Raw genomic sequence first — 21,054 nt, 5'->3', positions numbered from 1 at the left:
AGAAGAAGCCCTTATGCCATATGAGAGCAAGTTATATATGCTTTCTTGAGCCCTATGCAACAGAGAGGCAGAAGGAGGAAATAGATTGGCAGATGAGATCTAAACATTGTAAAGGTTCTCCTGAATCCTAATTTAACATGTCTAGAAGGTCCCCTGGTAGAGACTGTGTTAACATTAAAAAGATCTTTGCTAAAATAACAGTACAAATGTGTCTGAAAACTTATTAATGATTGTAACACACTTAGTAATATAAAAAAATGTTATACAACATACATTATACGAGGGCCCCTGTATGTTCTTACAATGGGGTTTGGTAACACCTGGATTAGAATGAAAATACAGATTTCTGCTGCCTTAAATGCTTTTTGAAGTAACATGAGTAAGTAATAATTAAAAAAATTAATTTCTCTTGAAGTCAAACTAACATAAGCCTGATTCAGAATATCCTTTGGCTTTTTGTAGTTCATGTGGAATAAATATTCTCTAATTGGGACTTGGCTTTTGAACCCGTTGGTAATAAGCAACTGTTTCATAATACTATAAATCTGTCACTCTAAATGATCTTGATTATCGTGAAAGTACACGGCATTTATTCAAAGCATATTTATTGTGCATCTACTATAGGCTGAAGTATGAGGTTTTGATTGCATATAGTTTGGCTGCTGCCCCCACCCTCACCTTTCTATTAATTGAAAGCTATCTTGACTCTTTCTGCAGGATTAATGCTTAGAATGTCAGCAAATTCAACCCATCACCCCTCTGAATACATTCATCTTCCTACCAGGGTAAGTGCAATGTTCTTTTGGGTATTTACTTTATAACCTGTAACCTTGGTGAGCTCTCTTATTAGTTCTAATACTTTTTTTTTATCTGATTCCCTTAAGTTGCCTAAGTAGGCAACAATCATATCTTCTTCAGATTAAGATATATTTGGCTCCTTTTTTCCAAAATATGTATCTCTTAAATTCCATCATAGCATTAGGTAATAATATCGGTAATGGCCAACATTCTCTGCTTATTCTGTATTTTAATGGAAATACTTTAGAATTTCACAATTAAAAGTAATATTGACTGTTTACAATGAAAGTCCTTCATCAAGTTAGAGAATTATCCACCTGGTCCCAGGAAACTAAAGGTTTTAAGCAGTAGTGGGTGTTGAATTTTATCAAAAATGTTTTGGCATCAGCTGTGTAAGATATAACGTACAAAAGTAACACTTAATCTTTGTTCTGAACCCACTAGCTGCGAATCTTGTGTGAAGGCCATTGTGATCATTGGGATGAAAGGAAATAAGGGCCTAGCCAGGCAGTTACCTGACCACCAGCTGCTGGAGAAGAATCTGAGTAGGAAACAAGTCCATTAATTCCATAGGCACGGAGGGTTATATACTTGGTATGTGGTGCCGAAGAAAAATATAAGAATGGTATCTACTATATTGGAGATGCCAGTTTGAGCCACATGTATATGAGGAAAGTATTATAGGAGTACTGTAGTTTTGAATAAAAAGGAGGTCGGTGAGCCAAAAAAAATGAAATCAAGCTGTAACAAGTCAGAAAAAGAAAAAGGAAAGGTGGTAACAAATGTGAAATCAACTTTTCTTAAACTGACCAAAGTAAATTGGAACGACCTTGAATAGAATTCAATAAACATTAGCTGTGGTTTATGAGAAAGGTACAGGTTGGAGAAAAAGGTCAGCAAACGATTTGAACAACAGCAGTACCTCAACCATTGAGAGTTAATGCACTTGCCAAGGGCCAGAGCCACCGAAGTGAGCAGAAAGCTCAAGGATGCGTTCCTCAAGAGGATGGAAACCTGAATATTTTTGAGGATAAGAAGCCAACAAAGAAAAATTTTGAGCAAACCAGATATAAGGAATTACTGGCGGAGAAAAATCTGCAGAGGTGGGCTAGTGGGAGGTTTGGAAATGGAGAGAGGGAATAGGACCAGGAGGAAGCAGATGTAGGAGTTAATTTAGGAAAGAGGATGAGTGTGTAAAAGTACATAGGAATGTGCCCAAAATATATACATAGATATTTTCTGGAAGAGAAAAAGAAAAAAATGGCCTCAAGCTTCACAGTGACATAATAAATGGGGTTCTCTGCTCTGAAGATGGAACTAGACATAGGACAAAAGAAAAACTGGGCAACAACTACAATGTGGAATTTTCCATAGTGTTAATGAAGGGTAAAAAGAATTTTTGAGCATTAATTAGGAGCCACTGTCTGAATCTATTAAGGGCTAAGAGGCTAGAAGATGAAGTTTACTCAGTGTGTGACTTTCTCTAGCTGTTTTCTAGGGCAGGGGTGATCTAGGGTTGAGGGCTGGTGTGAGGAATAGGAAAGAGGTCCAAGAAGGCAAAGGGATCAGGAGTCATAGTTTCTCTAACATCAAAGGGCTGACCAAAGCCTCAAGCCAGGGTAGAAATTCAACCATAATCTAGTAGATTATTATAGATGATATGTATTCAGCCTTTGTATGTACAAGTTAACAAGACAGAAATAGACATAATTACTTAAATCTTTAACTGCACAGCCCCACTGTAGACACACATCAATAAGGTTGGCCCTTGAGCTACCTAATTTCAGCAGTAGAGCTTTTATTAACCACGGTTTATGTTTGAGTTGACTATGTCATGACATTGCCATATATATATATATATTTTTTATATACATAAATATATATATAAATTTATATATATTTTATATTTTTTATATATATTTATATATATAATAAATAATAAATATAAATAAATATATATAATATATATAAATATATATATAAAATATATATCTTGTCCCTGCCCAGTAAAGTAAAAGGAAAATTGAGCTAGTAATCAATAAGTGTAGATTTTTACCCTTATCTTAGCCACACAGCTGTGTAATTAGGGTAGACCGTATTATTGTTTTGAATCTCAATTTCTCTATCTATTAAAGGGAGGGGATGGGGAGAGAGAAGGAGGATGGGGGAGAAAGAGGGAGGAAGGCAGGGGGAGAAGGAGGGAGATAGAAAGGGCGAGAGAGAGAGAGAGAGAGAGAGAGAGAGAGAGAGAGAGATTAAGGTAGATGTGTTTTAAAGATGTCCTCCTGGTTCCAGCAGTTCATAACCATAAACCAATGAGTATTTTTTGTGGACTTAGAATGCCTTTAACATTCTTTTTGAATGAGATCCTTTTCTTCCTCATTAACTCTTCATGAAAATTGTCCAGCTTGTCTCCATTTTCCTCTTTATTTAAAAATGTTCACCTCTTCCTCTCCTCCCCACCCTCCTTCAACAACATAGGCTAAGAAACATTAAGGTCATGATTTCTCTAATAAAATTATTTATGCAATCTATTTCCTTTTTTTCTTCCTTTGTTTCCTCTTCTTATTAGGGCATCTTTTGACTATTTTTAAAAGATAAAGGTATCATTTTTATTACCATTATCATGATTACGGCATTGATGCTACCACAATGCCTTATATGAAAATTATTTTTACTTCCAATATCTCAGGTAGCAAGGTTCCTGTTAGAGAGACTAGCAGAACTCTATGGAGACCTCAAAGTTAAGCTTTTATTTCAAGAATCAGCCAATGAATGTTGCCATTCTTTAATTAACAGGAAAGAGGTGAATTGGTTCCAAGTTCTAATTAAAAACATGTAATGCTCTTGTACCAGAATGTTTATTAAGGAACCAATGATTGCTTGTTGACTTTATTATAATACATCAGGCAAATATTTTTATTGTCAGTGTTACTTAATTAATAAATTGATGACTACAGGTATTTTCCTCAGTGTTTCTAAATGGAAAGATTCTCAAAGCATGTATGAAGACACGGACACAGAATTTAGTCCACCTAAAAGTGATTAGCTCAAACCCAAACAAAACAAGATCAAGGACTTCAAAGTGTTTCTTTAATTTTGCTTTAATTAATTTATATCCTATGTCATATCCTCCCCCTTCTGCAAAAAAAAAAAAAAAAAAAAAAAAAAAAAAAAAAAAAGACCACTCCACTAAACTCAAAGCAGCCTAATAAAGGTAATAAAATACAGCATGATAAAATAAATCTAAATGTTCATATGCTATACTGCAATATGTTACCAATCATTATCCAAGTGATGGGATAATCTTTAATTTTCTTACATATTGTCTATCTGTATTCCCTACATTTCTCAACAGTGAACACATATCAACAGTATAAAAATAATACAAGTAATGCTAAAATAAAGGTACAGTAATTTAAAATGAAGTCAGGAGTACCTTAGTCAGTTGAGCATCTGACTCTTGATTTTGGCTCAGGTCATGACCCCAGAGTTGTAAGATCAAGCCCCATGTTGGGCTCTGTGCTGAGCATGGAGCCTGCTTAAGATTCTCTCTCTCTCTCTCTCTCTCTCTCTCTCTCTGCTCCTTTCCCCCACTCACACATACTCTCTCTAAAAATAATATATAAAATAAAATAATAAAATAAAAAAGCAAAATAAAGTCAAAAGTAAGATTAGTGCTTGGAATGCATGCTCTGACTTTAAATATGCTTGTTTGATGCCAGTCACGAATTTAACTTGAGTTTTCTAGCATCCAATGCAAAAATGAAAACAGAACCAATTCCGTAATCTAAAGGGTTTCTGAGTTTAATTTTTTTTTAACGTTTATTTATTTTTGAGACAGAGAGAGACAGAGCATGAACGGTAGAGAGGCAGAGAGAGAGAGGGAGACACAGAATCTGAAACGGGCTCCAGGCTCTGAGCTGTCAGCCCGGGGCTCGACGGCGGGGCTCGACGGCGGGGCTCGAACCCTTGGACTGTGAGATCGTGACCTGAGCTGAAGTCGGACGCTTAACCGACTGAGCCACCCAGGTGCCCCAAAGGTGTCTGAGTTTAAAAGCCATCTATTTCTCAAGAGAGGAGCACATAATCCTGTTGTTGATACTTAAGAAATATCTCATACCTGGATTATACTATGTAGTGTGAGAAATCATAACTCAAACAGTATTCTAGAAACCACAGTGATGAGTTTAATGGAATGGTCCGTGTAGGTCTCAATTCAGACTAATGACATTTTACCAAAGAATAATTTGATGTAAGGCAATTGCCTAGGAGGTCAGCATGATGCCCAAAATGTATTGGGCATATCTGATAACATGTTCATTCCATATCGAGATTTTTGAGCACCTAGAGAAATGGATATACTGAATATCCTCCAAGCAATTATACATAAATATTGTCTCATTCAAACTTTTATTTTTAATTTATTTTTTTGAAACATTTTAATTTATTTATTGTTTACTTTATATCCAAGTTAGTTAGAATATGGTACAATAATGATTTCAGGAGTAGATTCCTTAATGCCCCTTATGCATTTAGACCATCCCCCCTCCCACAACCCCTCCAGCAACCCTCTGTTTGTTCTCTATATTTAAGAGTCTTTTATGTTTTGTCCCCCTCCCTGTTTTTATATTATTTTTGCTTCCCTTCCCTTATGTTCATCTGTTTTGTGTCTTACAGTCTTCAGATGAGTGAAGTCATATGATATTTGTCTTTCTCTGACTAATTTCACTTAGCATAATACCCTCCAAATGGCAAGTCGCAAATAGCAAGATTTCATTCTTTTTGATTGCCGAGTAATACTCCATTGTATATATATACCACATCTTCTTTATCCATTCATCCATCGATGGACATTTGGGCTCTTTCCATACTTTGGCTATTGTCAATAGCTCTGCTATAAACATTGGGGTCTGTGTGCCCCTTTGAAACAGCACACCTGTATCCCTTGGATAAATACCTAGTAGTGCAATTGCGGGGTCGAAGGGTAGTTCTATTCTTAATTTTTTGAGGAACCTCCATAGTGTTTTCCAGAGTGGCTGCACCAGTTTGCATTCCCACCAGAAGTGCAAAAGAGATCTACTTTCTCTGCATCCTCACCAACATCTGTTGTTGCCTGAGTTGTTAACGTTAGCCATTCTACAGATGTGAGTGTTATCCTATTGTCGTTTTGATTTGTATTTCCTTGATGATGAGTGATGTTGAGCATTAGTTCATGTATCAGTTGGCCATCTGGATATCTTCTTTGGAGAAGTGTCTATTCATGTCTTTCGCTCATTTCTTCACTGGATTATTTGTTTTCTGTGTGTTGAGTTTGATAAGTTCTTTACAGATTTTGGATGTTAACCCTTTATCTGATACGTCATTTGTAAAGATCTTCTCCCATTCTGTCAGTTGCCTTTTAGTTTTGCTGATTGTTTCCTTTGCTGTGCAGAAGCTTTTTATCTTGATGAGGTCCCAATAGTTTATTTTTGCTTTTGTTTCCCTTGCCTCTGGAGACGTGTTGAGTAAGAAGTTGCTGCAGCCAAGGTCAAAGAGGTTTTTGCCTGCTTTCTCCTTGAGGATTTAGATGGCTTCCTGTCTTACATTTAGTTCTTTCATCCATTTTGAGTTTATTTTTGTGTATGGTGTAAGAAAGTGGTCCAGGTTCATTTTTCTGCATGTCACTGTCCAGTTTTCCCAGTACCACCGGCTGAAGAGACTGTCTTTATTTCATTGGATATTCTTTCCTGCTTTGTCAAAGATTAGTTGGCCATTCATTTGTAGGTCCATTTAGGGGTTGTCTGTTCTGTTCCATTGGTCTGAGTGGCTGTTTTTGTGCCATATCATATAACTTTTTAAGTTTGAAAACAGGGGGTATGATCCTTCCAGCTTTCTAATTCTTCCTCAAGATTTCTTTGGTTGACATAGGTAGGGTCTTTTGTGGTTCCATGTGAATTTTAGAATTATTTGTTCCAGTTCTGTGAAAAATGCCATTGAAATTTTGATGGGGATTGCATTGGACCTGTAGATTACTTTAGGTGATATGGACATTTTAACAGTATTAATATTCTCAATCCACAAGCACAGAATTCCTTTCCATTTATTTGTCCATATCCTTTAATTTCTTTCATAAGTGTCTTACAGTTTTCATCTCCTTGGTTAAATTTATTCCTAGGTATTTTACTCTTTTTGATGAGGTTTTGAATGGTATTATTCTCTTGATTTTGGCTGGTAGTTCATTATTAATATATAGAAATGCAACAATTTTGGGGGTGCCTGGATGGCTCAGTTGGTTGAGCATCAGACTCTTGGCTCAGGTCATGATCCCAGGATCATGGGATGAAGCTCCAAATCAGGCTCCACAATCTCTTTCTCTCCTTCTGCCCCTCTCCTCTCTCTCTCTGTCTTAAAAAAAAAAGAACTGCAACAATTTTGTATATTGATTTTTATATCCTGCAACCTTACTAAATTCATTTATGTGTTCTAATAGTTTGTTGTTGTTTTTTGGTGGAGTCTTTAGCCTTTAGGGGAAATTGGTCTATAGTTCTCCTTTTTAGTGGGGTCTCTGTCTGGTATTGGAATCAAGGTAATGATTTCATAGAAAGAGTTTGGAAGTTTTCCTTCCATTTCTATATTTTGGAACACCTTGAAGAGAATAGGTGTTAACTCTCCCTTAAATGTTTGGTAGAATTCCCCTGGAAAGCTTTCTTGCCCTAGACTCTTGTTTTTTGGGAAATTTTTGATTACTAATTCGATTTCCTTACTGGTTATGGGTCTGTTCAAATTTTCTATTTCTTCCTGTTTCAGTTTTGGTACTGTATATGTTTCTAGGAATTTGTCCATTTCTTCCAGATTGCCCATTTTACTGGCATAATATTGGCATAATATTGGCATTTTATTGGCATAATTATGGCATCATTGCTCATAATATTCTCTTATTCTTGTTTTTATTTCTGCTGTGTTGATTGTGATCTCTCCTCTTTCATTCTTGAGTTTATTTGGATCCTTTCCTTTTTCTTTTTGATCAAACTGGCTAGTGGTTTATCAATTTTGTTAATTCTTTCAAAGAACCAGCTTCTGGTTTCATTGATATGTTCAACTGTTTTTTTGGTTTCGATAGCATTAATTTCTGCTCTTATCTTTATTATTTCCTGTCTTTGGCTGGTTTGGGGTTTTATTTGCTATTCTTTTTCCAGCTCCTTAAGGTGTAAGGTTAGGCTTTATAGCTGAGATCTTTCTTACTTCTTTAGGAAGGCCTGGATTGCTATATACTTTCCTCTTATGACTGCCTTTGCTGCATCCCAGAGGTTTTGGGCTGTGGTGTTATCATTTTCATTGGCTTCAATATACTTTTTAATTTCCTCTTTGACTTCTTGGTTAACCCATTCATTCTTTACTAGGATGTTCTTCAGTCTCCAAGTATTTGTTACCTTTCCAAATTTTTTCTTGTGGTTGATTTTGAGTTTCATAGCACTGTGGTCTGAAAATATGCATGGTATGATCTCGATCTTTTTGTACTTACTTAGAGCTGATTTGTGTCCCAGTATATGTTCTATTCTGGAGAACGTTCCATGTGCACTAGAGAAGAATGTATATTCCACTGCTTTAGGATGAAATGTTCTGAATATATCTGGTAAGTCCATCTGGTCCAGTGTGTCATTCAAAGCCATTGTTTCCTGGTTGATGTTTTGATTAGATGATCTGTCCATTGCTATGAGTGAGGTGTTGAAGTCTCCTACTATTATGGTATTACTATCAATGAGTTTCTTTATGTTTATGATGAATTTATTTACATATTTGGGTTCTGCCACATTTGGCGCATACATGTTTACAATTGTTAGGTCTTCTTGGTGGATAGACCCCTCAATTCTGATGTAATGCCCTTCTGCATCTCTTGATACAGTCTTTATTTTAAAGTCTAGATTGTCTGATATAAGTATGGCTACTCTGGCTTTCTTTTGTTGACCATTAGCATGATAGATGGTTTTCCATCCCCTTATTCTCAATCTGAAGGTGTCTTTAGGTCTAAAGTGGGTCTCTTGTAAACAGCATATAGATGGATCTTGTTTTCTTATCCATTCTGTTACCCTATGTCTTTTGATTGGAACATTGAGTCCACTGATGTTTAGAGTGAGTACTGAAAGATATGAATTTATTGCCATTATGATGCTTGTAGAGTTGGAGTTTCTGGTGGTGTTCTCTGGTCCTTTCTAATCTTTGCTGCTTTTGATATATGTATGTATATATATTCATCTTTTCTCCCCTCAGAGAGTCCCCCTTAAAATTTCTTACAGGGATGGTTTAGTGGTCACAAACTCCTTTAATTTTTGTTTGTCTGGGAAACTTTTTATCTCTCCTTCTATTTTGAATGACAGCCTTGCTGGATGAAGAATTCTTGGCTGCATATTTTTCTGATTCAGCACATTGAATATATCCTGCCACTCCTTTCTGGCCTGCCAAGTTTCTGCGGATAGGTCTGCTGCAAACCTGATCTGTCTTCCCTTGTAGGATAGGGACTTTTTCCTCCTTGCTGCTTTCATGATTCTCTCCTTGCCTGAGTATTTTGTGAATTTGCCTATGATATGCCTTGTTGATGGTCAGTTTTTGTTGAATCTAATGGGGGTCCTCTGTGCTTCCTGGATTTTGATGTCTGTGTCTTTCCCCAGGTTAGGAAAGTTTTCTGCTATGATTTGCTCACATAACCCTTCTACCCCTATTTCTCTCTCTTCATCTTCTGGGACCCCTGTTATTCTGATGTTATTCCTTTTTAATGCATCACTAAGTTCTCTTATTTTTATTTTCTCTTATTTTTATTTCATGCTCTTTTGCCTTAGTCTCCCTCTTTTTTTTCTGCTTTATTATTCCCCATAGGTTTGTCCTCTATATCGCTGATTTGCTGCTCTGCCTCATCCATCCTTGCTGTCATGGCATCTATTAGAGATTGCAGCTCAGTTACATTTTTTATTTCATCCTGACTAGCTTTTACTTCTTTTATCTCTGCAGAAAGGGATTCTAATCTTTTTTCAACCCCAGCTAGTATTCTTATTATCGTGATTCTAAATTCTGGTTCAGACATCTTGCTTGTATCTGTGTTGATTAATTCTCTGGTTGTCATTTCTTCCTGCTCTTTTTTGGTGAATTCCTTAGTTTCATCATTTTGAAGGAAGAAACAGAATTAATAAAGTAAAAAAAAACCCTTAAAATTAAAAAGTTAAAAATAACAGAAAGAAATCAAATTAAGGATGCTAGAGCCTAGGTGTTTTTTGGTCTGGTTGTTGAAAGAAGTTTGATAGATTAGATAAAAAAGGGAAAGATAAGAAAAGAAAAAATAGACAAAAGAAAAAAAGTGGGGGAAAGGAAAACATTTGAAAATTTGAAAAAATGGATACAATAAAATAGAATAAAATGAAATGATGAAAGTAAAATAGAATTGAAAATATCTACAAAAAAGTAAAAAATACAGTAGAAAAAAATTGAAAATCTTTTTAATAAAAATGGAAAATAAAAATGTTTTTTTTCTCTTTTGTATTCAAGAATAAGAAAAGAAAAAGGAAAAAAATGAATAAAAGGACCAGCGAACAGAATGAAGTATGATTGAAATTACATCTGGTTTCCCATAGAAGTCAAGCTATAAAGCACTTTATAGTCTGTAAACTAAGCAGGTGGAGAGACTTGTGTTTGTCAAGAGTGCAAGAGCTCTGAAGAGCTCTCAAGAGCTGGGTGGGGTTTAGTGTAACGGCTCCATTCTCCACTTAGAGGCACTGTTTAGCTTACTGGGGTGGATTGCTGTGGCATGTCTAGGCATGTATGTGCATGCGTGGGAGGGGTGAAAATAGTGTCACCCAGCTACCCAGTCTCAAGTATGGGAACTCTGTGCTTTCCACAACCAGCAATCAGGCATCCCTCCTTTGTCTCTGGCTTCTTTCCACCCCTGCTTCTTGTCTGTGACCAAGCCATCAGGTGCCAGGTGGCACCTCCCTCCTGAGTTTTATCTCAAATGGGGCTGCGTTTCTCACCCTCTCACTTCTGAAGGACTGTGGTTTTGATCTGCTCAGGTCCTCTGGGGGAGAGTCTCACTGAGCAATGGCCGGGTGCCCGCCCACCCCCAGGAATGTTTACAAGACCACACTGATGCCAATTCCCACACTGATGCCAATGGGCTGGGTGCTAGCCCACCCCAGGAAAAGTTCATGAGATCTTGTAGCAGCAGTGTTTCAGGGTTTATGGAAAATCACAACACACATCTGGCACCAGGCTTCACCCTTAACATCCTTGTTCCAACACCAGTGAATATGGTTGTTCTCCAGAGTCCATTGGGACCTTTGTCTGTGTGGTGGCCGCACAGCCTCTACCAGATGTCCTCCCAGCAGGAGAACCGCCTCTCCCCGTGTGGCCCGAGGACCCCTCAGACCTCGCTCTCTGCTCCTGGGGATTCGCCCTTCCCACCAGAGCACCACCAGGTACCAAGCTACGGAGCCTCAGACTCTGTGCTCCCCCTATTTATAGAGTCTTAATGGAATTTAAACACTATCCTTTATCCTTTCTCCCTTTTTTGTTCAGTCCCTGCAGCTGATTCCACTTTTTCACCTTCTCTCCAGCTGCTTTTGGGGGAGGTGCTTTTCCTGTACTCTCCCCCCATGTCTCTGTCCTCTTTCCACAAGCAAAAACAGCTCCCTGCTCTCCATGTCTTCTCTCTCCCCCAGTTCACCTCTCCATGCTGCATACCTGCCAAGTTCTGTGGTTCAGGTTGTGAAGATTGTTGTGTTAATCCTCAAATCAGTTTTCTAGATGTGCAAGATGGTTTAGTGTTGATCTGGCTGTATTTCAGCAATGAGAGACGCAAAAAAAAACTTTCATGCTTTTCCACCATCTTGGCCCCTCCCCCCTCATTCAAAATTTTAAATAAGCAATAATTAATTTGTTATTATCTCTCCTGGAAAGCCTTGAGAATGGAATAATCTGATGATATTAGTTAATACATAGACATGTTTCCTTTAATAAAGTAGTGGGAAAATGAATACCTTTTATAAAAATTTAAGGTTTTAACAAGGACAAATGCATGGATAGATGGAGATCCCATCTCTCTCAGAGGCTGTCAGCAAAAAAACACTGTGGAAAGAACCAATGCTGTCCTTAGAAAGTGAAGTTGGATTTATTTTAACACCATTAAATGCGGGTTTAACTCTCTTTTAAATGTGTGAAGTTAAAAACTGAGTTTAAATATGTTATTTTTAAAAATCTAAACTTGATATGTTACCTTCATCCAGCTTCCCCTAATGTTAGCATCTTATATAACTCGAGTACATTTGTCAAAGCTAAAAAATTAATCTTGTTACAATACTGTTAATTAAACTACAGACTTGATTTGTATTTCACCTATTTTTTCCACTTATGTTCTTTTTCTGTTTTAACTGTATTACATGTAGCCAAAATGCCACCTTACTGTCCTCTAATCTGTGACAGTTCCTCAGTCTTTCCTTGTTCCTTATTTATTGAGAATTTTGAAGAATAGTGGTCAGATATTTTGTAGAAGGCCCCTTGATTCTGGTTTGGTTTGATGTTTCCTTATGATTAGACTGGAATTATGGACTTGGGGGAGACATGCTGAGGAGGTGAGGGACCGTTTCATTATATCATACCATATTGGATACATATTATTAACATGATTTATCACTAATCATGGTACCATTGATCTCTTGGTTAAGGTGGTATTTGTCATGGCTCTCTACTCTGAAGTTATTATTTTTCCTTTCATATTCTATTCTTTGGAAGTGAGTCACTAAGTTAATGAACACTCAAGCAGGGGAGAATTAAGCTCTGCCTCCTGAAGAGGGGAAGAACTATATATATATATATATATATATATATATATATATATATATATATATGTATATATCTTAGAATTCTTGTCTATGGAAGATTTGTCTCTTCTCCAGTATTTATTTCTTATTCAGTCATTTATTTCCCTTAGTATGGGCACATGGAGATTTGTTTAATTCTTCGAGTATTAATCCAATGCTATAGTTCTTTATTTTGTTGCTCAGATTGTTGCAGTTTTGGCCATTGGGAGCTCTGTTGGGTTGGTTCCTGTGTCTTTTTGACATATGTCCATCTTTTTTCCTTTCCTTTTTCTTTTGTTCTTTTATTTTTAAATCCCGTTCTTTCTGGCACTACAAGATACTCCAGGTTCATCTTTCTTTTTCCTGCCCCAGCCCAAGAATTAGCCACATCTCCAAGGAGCCTTGTTAACGAACTTATTTTTTATTCATGAACTCAGAAACTTAAAATAAGGCTTATTTTCACTTAAGTGTCTGAAAGCTGAGGCAAATATGCAGATGGTCCATCTTATGCATATGGATCTTCCCTTGATCATTTAACTTTTACAGTGTCAGAAATCATATCTGACATGCAATTGAAGAACTTGCCAGTTATCAGAAAGCTTATTTTTATGGTTTTAGCCAGATGAATGCCATCTACACAAGGTCTGAAAAGGTGAATATTATTCCTGTTCAGTCAGATCTTTAGTGACCAGGAATAATTTAATTAAATTCTGCTCTAAGCAATAATGCAATGGCAATTTGTGTTTTCGAATATAGTAGAGATTAGTGTACATTTCTTAGCTTGCACTTTCTAAATATATTTCCTAGTTTATATGGCCTGAAATATGTTACCAACATTGTTGAGCTCTGGACAGCTGGCCAGAGCTAAATGCAAGCTATTCTCCTCTATGAGCCATATGTTCTGGGAATCACATTGCTGATGGATTTAAACCCTTTGCTGTGATCAGGAAGAAAGTAGGTGTGTCTAAAATATTCTACACAGAATCCAGGCACGACCAGGGAGAGACACAATTTATTGCCACTTCTCTGGTCTTATGAATGCAGAAAGGACAGAAAGTAGATTGTCAATGTGGAAAAAGACTACAGTAGAGATTGCATTTTCAGGAGATCACATTTTTAAAAATGTTTCATTGTTGAATTCATTTCTTTTCAAAAAATATTATTGCAACCTTCCTAGATAAGTTCAATTTCCTTCACTAACCCCCACATTGAAATACCTCACAGCACAATATCCTAATATTGAAAAGTTAGGAAAAAAACCTCTTTCTTAATAACCTTATAGTCTCCATGATGCAATGTTCATTTGATTTACTGCTTCAATATGTTCTCTTTAATGACAAGTTGCTTTGGTAATGGTCAAAAATCAGTAGTTTTATTGTCATGTTCCTTAATTTTAATGGCCTATATATTACTAGGAGACAGAAAGAAGACATATACTACAGTAAAAAAATGTTGGGCAAAGAACTAATTCATGCTTATGTTTGGACATGGAGAACCAGTCTGGCCTTATAAAATGAATTTATCAAAACCTTTGTTTCAACACTCCTGCTTTTACATTATTGAAAGAAATTTCTGATAATCTCATTTCCTGAAGAGTCTGAATGGGCCACACTGGTCAGTTTCCATTCTGCCTCATCATTCACAATATCTTTAGCTCCATGGAAACCAGCAAAACAGAGAGAAGAAGAGAGAAAGGTAGGTCCTCACAATAATGTTAATTATATAACCAGGTTTTATGCTATCACAAAATGCCTTCTTATGTGCCATCTCTTTTGATACTCTTAATAAGTTTTACCTAGACATTGATTCAGGTAAATCACTGAAGCTCTGATTCAGAGCTCCTTGGGCGTCATTTGAAATACTGAAGTGCTATTTACTAATGGCAGGACCAGAGCTCCAAGTAAGGATGGATGGATCTCAGGGTCTTCTTTACACACCCAAGTAGCCTAAGGATTTCCAGAGAAGATAGCTCTCCCTTAGCCCACAATGCCTTTAGAAAGTGCATTTAGCCAGAGACACCAGAAAATAAAAGGTACACAAATACAGTGAAGGGATTAGTGGGATGGCATCAACTTCATTGGAGAACTGGAAAATACGAATGGCCTAATCATAAGGATATAAAAGATCATATTTGCTGTTACTGTTTCCAGTTTTATTGACTTGGTGAACAGCCCAAGGAGAGATATGGTAGATAGGCCATGAAAGGGGCGATGGTGACAGAGATCCTTTGAAGTAACCAAGAACACCGAAATTCCCCCATTCCAATAGCACCAACTGCAGCCAAAGATACACTTGGTATGACTGAAGTACCAGGTTCCAAATTTAGGAAGAGCCTGAGACATTCCCTTATTTTATAAATGTGAAACAAAGTTGAGAACTTGTCCAACTCCACTTAGACAGATGGTTTCCCCTACTTTGAAAACCTCCACAAAAGTGTAGTGGAACCCTCTCCTCCATACCCCTTTCTGTGTTCATCATTGTTAACTATCATGATATTTCTCCCAAGGTTTAGCTTGAATCTCTCAGGCTGCATTTTATGCTCTTTCCCTTGAGAAAAAGGATAAAATAAAATATATATACTCTTTTTTGTGAATCTTCTTATCTCAGTGGAACATTCTTCAGTTTTAGATATGATTGGGGAGAATCTTCTTTTTAAGACTGACAAAAAAAAAAAATCTGATTCATACCTACCTCATTAACCCATCTTTTTCAAGCAAGTCCTCTTTCCCCTTCTTCACTGGAGCTTTGTTTTTCACAATAGACTGTTCTCTTATGCTAATACTTTTGTCTTAAAATGTTAAGCATGAATGCCACTTCATTTAGACAGACTTCTGTCAATAAAGCTTACATGAAATGTAGCAAAAATACCTAGATTTTTATTTTTCATAGCTTTGCAGATTATTGCTCTGCCGCATGGCAACATTAACTTCATGGAACAATGACAGTTAAGACTCTACCGGGGAAAAGCACCATTGCAAAGTTCTTCTTGAAACCACATCAGCAAGGAGTTCTTGGCAAAGACTTATTATCTGTGGATAATGATAGAATGCAATTGTCATGAAAAGCTAACCTTAACCTAAGTTAAATTTCTGTCACCAGGAATGTGTAAACTAATAGATCCTGATGTTAGTTTACATGTTAATCCAAATTTAGCGTGGAAATAAGGAGATTTTTTTCACTCTAGAATCGGCCAAGTTATAGAATATGTTTTAAAGAAAGTGGATATTTGGTAAGCATTAGCACATCTAGTTGGTAAGCATTAGCATATCTAGTACAGAGAAGACATGCCTAGGACACCTACATGCGGGAGGGAGGCATCCAGTAAAGGTGTGGTGCTCAAGTTGACTTGTAACAAGGAGAATTAAATAGCCTACAGTTACCGATTACTGAATATCCAAAAATGGCCATTAGCTCCTTGGATGTCCTTTATCCAAACTCATGGCTATTGGGAACAGCTTCCTGTTGGCTAAAATAATGACTTTGGAACATTGTGGGTATTACTTCCCTCTTTGTCATTTTCCTTCCAGCTAGAGCTCATTATCTGGTATTATGCAGCTGATGCTAGTTTGAGGCCCAAGATGATGGGATGAGACGTTTTGGCAACTTTAGTAATGAGGGCAGATTCCCTAGGTGCTGCCACTGTTTCATACTGCTGTATTTGGAGAAGTCCTTGCATGCCATCTAACATCTCTTTTTTTCAGATAAGAAACTCTGGCATAGGCTGATTGAGTTACTTGCTCAGGACACCTAACTTATTAATGACAGAGCTTCAAAAAAAACAAAAAACAAAAAACCACCACCACCACCAACAGCAAACCCCAAAAAACAACCCAGGTATCCTGACTTTCATGCTGGTACTATCCAACTATAGTTCACGAAACTACCTCTTGATCCTCTAAGTGAGAGGTGAGAGGAACTTCTAATTCAAAGTCATGGCAGCACCATGTAAAACTCAGTGTATTGTAACCAGAAACACTGTAGGGCAGGGGGGTGGAGTAGGATCTGGATCTCATAATGAATGAGTGCAAAAGCACTAGGGAGGGCTCCCTGGGAGATCGCACATGGAGAGGAGGGCAGGGGAAGAATAGGAAAATGCCTGGGGCTTGAGGAACATTCTACTATTTTTTGTTCTTTGCTTGTTTTATTTCTTTGTTGTTTTTATTGTTGTTGTGTAGTCTCACCCCTTTACATTAGAAGCCAACCAAACCTCAACTAAGGCCTTCAGTGTTTAAATTTCAGTGCCTTAAGCAACAACAATAAACACCCTTCCATTTATTCAATGATACGGGTCAGAAAGTATGTTAAACCCTTTAACTGCCTTAGACAATTTAATCACCATAAATTTCTGGGCATGCAGAAGGTATCATCTTTGTTGTTATCCTCGGGCTGTACTTCCAACCTTCCATCTGCCTTTCCAGAGCTTCATATCTAGATTCTGTCTCTTTGTGCAGCAACTGGACTGAGTTTGGGCTCTTCATTCTGGCTGCACTATGGACAGTCAGACTAAGGAGCTATCTCCCCTAATACTTGACTCCATGCAGGCTCCAGAAACCCTTCACTGGTCTTGCCTCCTGAAGGTAATTACTGGCCCTAGAATTAGAGCGTCTACTGTGAAGCTCCTTCCTGAGAGCCGGGAAAACCCACTGGCCCTTGTTATCCTCTGTGTAAATGTGATTTAATGTCATTTTTTTTTCAACTGAGAAATTCCATGTTAATTCAAAGTTAGTCATGTAATATGATAGTACAAACCTCACTAGGCTAGAGCTGCCATCCTAGGCTTGAGGTCCCCTTGAGTGCCAAACTGGTTATTTACCCAAAGTTCACATACTCCATGCTAATTTACCTCTGTGACTTTGCACTTGCTATTTAGAACACTTTTCTTCCTTCATCTATCTGGAAGTGTTGAACTCTGTCTTTCAAGCTCAGCTAAGACGTCTGTTCTGTTGACTTCCCCAATCACTCTGTTTTTTTTTTCTTCCCCCACTGTGGGGAGACTGTATTTGTACAGGAAGAAAAGAAATTGTGAAAATGGAGTTCTAAAGTTGTCAGGATCCTTAAAGGTCAATTAATCAAGCTTCTAATTTTACAGGGTAAAAGATCAGGGAAATAATAGGAGTGGTAAGAAGATCAATGAATAAAGACTTTTCGATACAGAACAGAAATTATGACTTAAGTTGCCTCATTTCTAATCCAGGGTCTCTTCAACATGTAGGTTGTAGCCACATTAAATTCTAGAATTTAACATTCTCGACAGAGGAGATGCATTTGGCTGACTGCCTTGTCACTGTTCTGTGATTACAGTGTGCAGGGCAGTAACTTCTCTTAAAAAGGAGGTTGAGATGAGCATTTCACTTTGTGTTTCTGACCACAGGCACATTAATGGAGCACCCTGAATGTCAGATTAATATTATCAGAAAGGGGCAGCATAATCTGCCTGCTCAGGAATCTGTGCAGCTTTGAAGAATGAGGGGAAAGAAACAAGGACCAATGAGGATAGATCATTGAATAAGAAAGACCATGACAAACTGATTTTGTGAATTAATGCACAAAGGAAAGATCTCCAGTATACCAGTTCCTTTATGACTGGCAGGTAAATGTCTATCTGTTGGTAGGAAAATATTCACTGGACAGTAGAGTGACCAGTACTATTTGAGAAAATGAAAAGCTATTGAAAAGGAATAATAGAATCAAAAAGGCAGTGAGAAGTTCAGAGAACTCTTCAACAAAAGGAAAGCAAGCAACTTTCTAATGACAACCTATCCTAAATGTAGCTGTATATCCAGAGGTGGGGGAAAAAGATTGAGAACAAATTCTCCAACAATTGAATTTATGGTAATGGAATGTAAGCACATCGGCTCACTAGGACAGAGGACTCAACAAATAATAAAGTAGGGGGAAAAATAACTTTGCCCTTCAGAAATACATTTTTTAACTTTAGGTAGCAAGAGTGGAGAGATTTCTTGATGCAAAATGCCTGAAGTCCTGCTATTGCATTAACCTTTATGGTTGGGAATTGGACGATTCACCAGAAGCACCGAGGGATCAAAGCAGAAGGTGAGTGCCCCGAGTCTGAGAGAGCGTCGGACGCATGAGGAGAAGCAAAGGCAAGTTTTCTGTGAATGCCAAGTGCACGTTCCCCTGGGTAGAAGGGAGGACAGCTGTTAGGTTGCTCCCTGATGGAGTTAATCTTGACAAGCTTTTTGGCAGTTGTTTCATCTTTATGATACCATAAGATAAAAATAGTAATCTCTGTTAGAGCTTTACGGTTTTTTAAATGCTTCAAATTACGTGACTTTTAATAGCCTATGGTCACAATCACCCTGGGAGTTAATGCATTTTTATTGTCTGGGCTGATCTGGGACAAGTCACAGTCCCCTCCACTTTGTTCCTAGCCATCACCACTTCGTGTGATCCTGACCCTATTGTTCCCTCCATTAAGGCCTGACTTGTCTCTGACCCTTGCCTCTGACTCCCATTTTCTGGTCTGCCTTTGCTCTTTGAACTTTTCAAAATGCTCATGGGTGCACAGCCAGACTCCAAGTCCTCCAAATACTTGAGGCGACTCATCCAGTGCTTTCCACTTTTTACCACCAGCCAAGTCCCCCCATTCTCCCTATCCCTCACCCAGGTAATTCTCTTCTTTACCCATCCAGTGGGTGAGAAATAAACCCGATTTCCTGATTGCCTAGTATTCTAGCTGGGCCCACTTTTTAGACAAGGAAACTGAAGCTGAGAGAAGTTTCCTTGACTAGGAAGATCACATGTCTCATAAATGCTTGAATTATAACCCAAATTCAAGCTACCTCTAATTATCAATAAGCTATACATTAGCCACCCTTTTTATACTCTCCAATCATATATCACTCAACAGCAAATGCTTTTTCAATGTAAATTAACTGTCTTTCCTCTAAAAATGTCAAGACAGGGGCTGCCTCGTATCTCTTAATTTTGCAAGTTTAGTGGCAGGACCATGCACGGGCGGGGTTGCTTTGGCTTAGTGTAAGTTATATCAGATAGGGATAACATCAGACAAATCCAGACAGAATTATGTAGTAAACCTACAGCCACAGTTAGGGACGTTTGTATGCTCACATGTGTGCATGTATGTGTAGCTTGGAGGGGAAGTTCAGAAGCAGTGGTCAGGGATCCAGTGAAGAACATGGCCGAGGGTCTCGTCATGGAGGGTCTGTATGTAATATTAAGAAATTTACATCTTAAAGACATGAAGACTTGAATGAGACTTAAAGTGATTTTCAGCAAAAGAGTAATAGAATCACATTTATGGTGTTTATATTACATTTTATGCCTTCGCACTTGTATGTACCATGTATATACTCCCAACAGACTTAAAAACATAAACAAAATGGTCAGAGTCCTGAGGGGATTCTCAAACCATAAGCACAGCCAACAGGATCATCTTTCATCAAGCAAATTAATTCCAGCATCCCTGTTTATATCTTCTTGATGATTTATAAATTTCATACAAAACAAAGATTAAATTAAATTATGTGCAAAAACATATTTTAAATCAGATATCAGCTCCAGAGTTATGGAACTATTTTCCATTTCATTTTAGAATACAATTGCAGAAAACATATTGTGTATTGTATACCATTTAATGAATTTAATTTCCATTAATAATAGTACCTTTTTGGAGATGTCCTTGGCTGACCTCTCTTGGTTTCCCAAAAACAGAAAGATAGATAACAAGTAGGCTGTTCATCAAGTGACATTGCTTTTATCTGGAAACATCCCATTGCTGTTGAAAGTTTTTTTTTTTTAAATAAGTTGAAAGTCCTGAATTGCCTGAGTTGTAGTTTTCTCATATGAATATATAATAAATCATCCTCAAAGTCTGACTGTATAAACAAATAGTTTCTGTTCTAAAAAGGGCTTGCTCTGGGGCCCAGAGAATCAAAACAACTTTCAGGGAAACTAAAATAAGGCTGTCAGCCTTTATAAATTATCTCTTGGATTGTAATAATAAAAAAGCAATGCTTAGACCCAAACAGTGGCATCTACTGTGTCCTTCGCTTCTACTTACAAGTACCAGGGGTGACCCATAAGGCAAAATAATCAGCATCCCACACAACCAACCCCTGAAAAGCAGAGAGATGGCTAATTTCTAGGAGATTAGCCAGGACAACAAGCATAGACACAGAGAGGTTGTGAAAAACCTCATTAATCATGAATAAAGCAGGAAGCCACCATCGGCCATTTCAAGAGCTATAACTTCATAAGAAACCCGAAAAGCAGAGTTTAATCAGTATGTTAAAAGCTGAACCACAAAGACCTAAGTCAGAGCAAATAATGCCAAGAGTCGGGGAATTTAGAGAACTTAATCCTGAAAAGACATGCCTCTTGTTTAACACCGCATCGATGTTACTGTACAATTGCATATTACTATATAGTACAATTTGAATATCCATTATAG

The 21,054-nt window shown here is 37.5% G+C and overlaps 1 long non-coding RNA gene across 1 annotated transcript in view; it reads left to right on the top strand.

Moving 5' to 3' along the window:
• Positions 1-18,719, top strand: part of LOC147577464 (uncharacterized) — a 190,581-nt gene extending 171,862 nt beyond the window's left edge. Inside the window, exons 2-3 of the long non-coding RNA XR_015255822.1 lie at positions 718-785; positions 18,559-18,719. This is a non-coding gene — a long non-coding RNA (uncharacterized LOC147577464). The remainder of the gene's footprint in view (positions 1-717; positions 786-18,558) is intronic.
• Positions 18,720-21,054: the final 2,335 nt, after the last annotated feature.

Source organism: Puma concolor, chromosome C2 (assembly GCF_028749965.1).
Source record: "Puma concolor isolate L17-30 chromosome C2, mPumCon1.1.hap2, whole genome shotgun sequence".
Classification (NCBI taxonomy): domain Eukaryota; kingdom Metazoa; phylum Chordata; class Mammalia; order Carnivora; family Felidae; genus Puma; species Puma concolor.
Note: the sequence above shows the minus strand (reverse complement) of the source record. Positions and strands in the feature narration are given on the sequence as shown.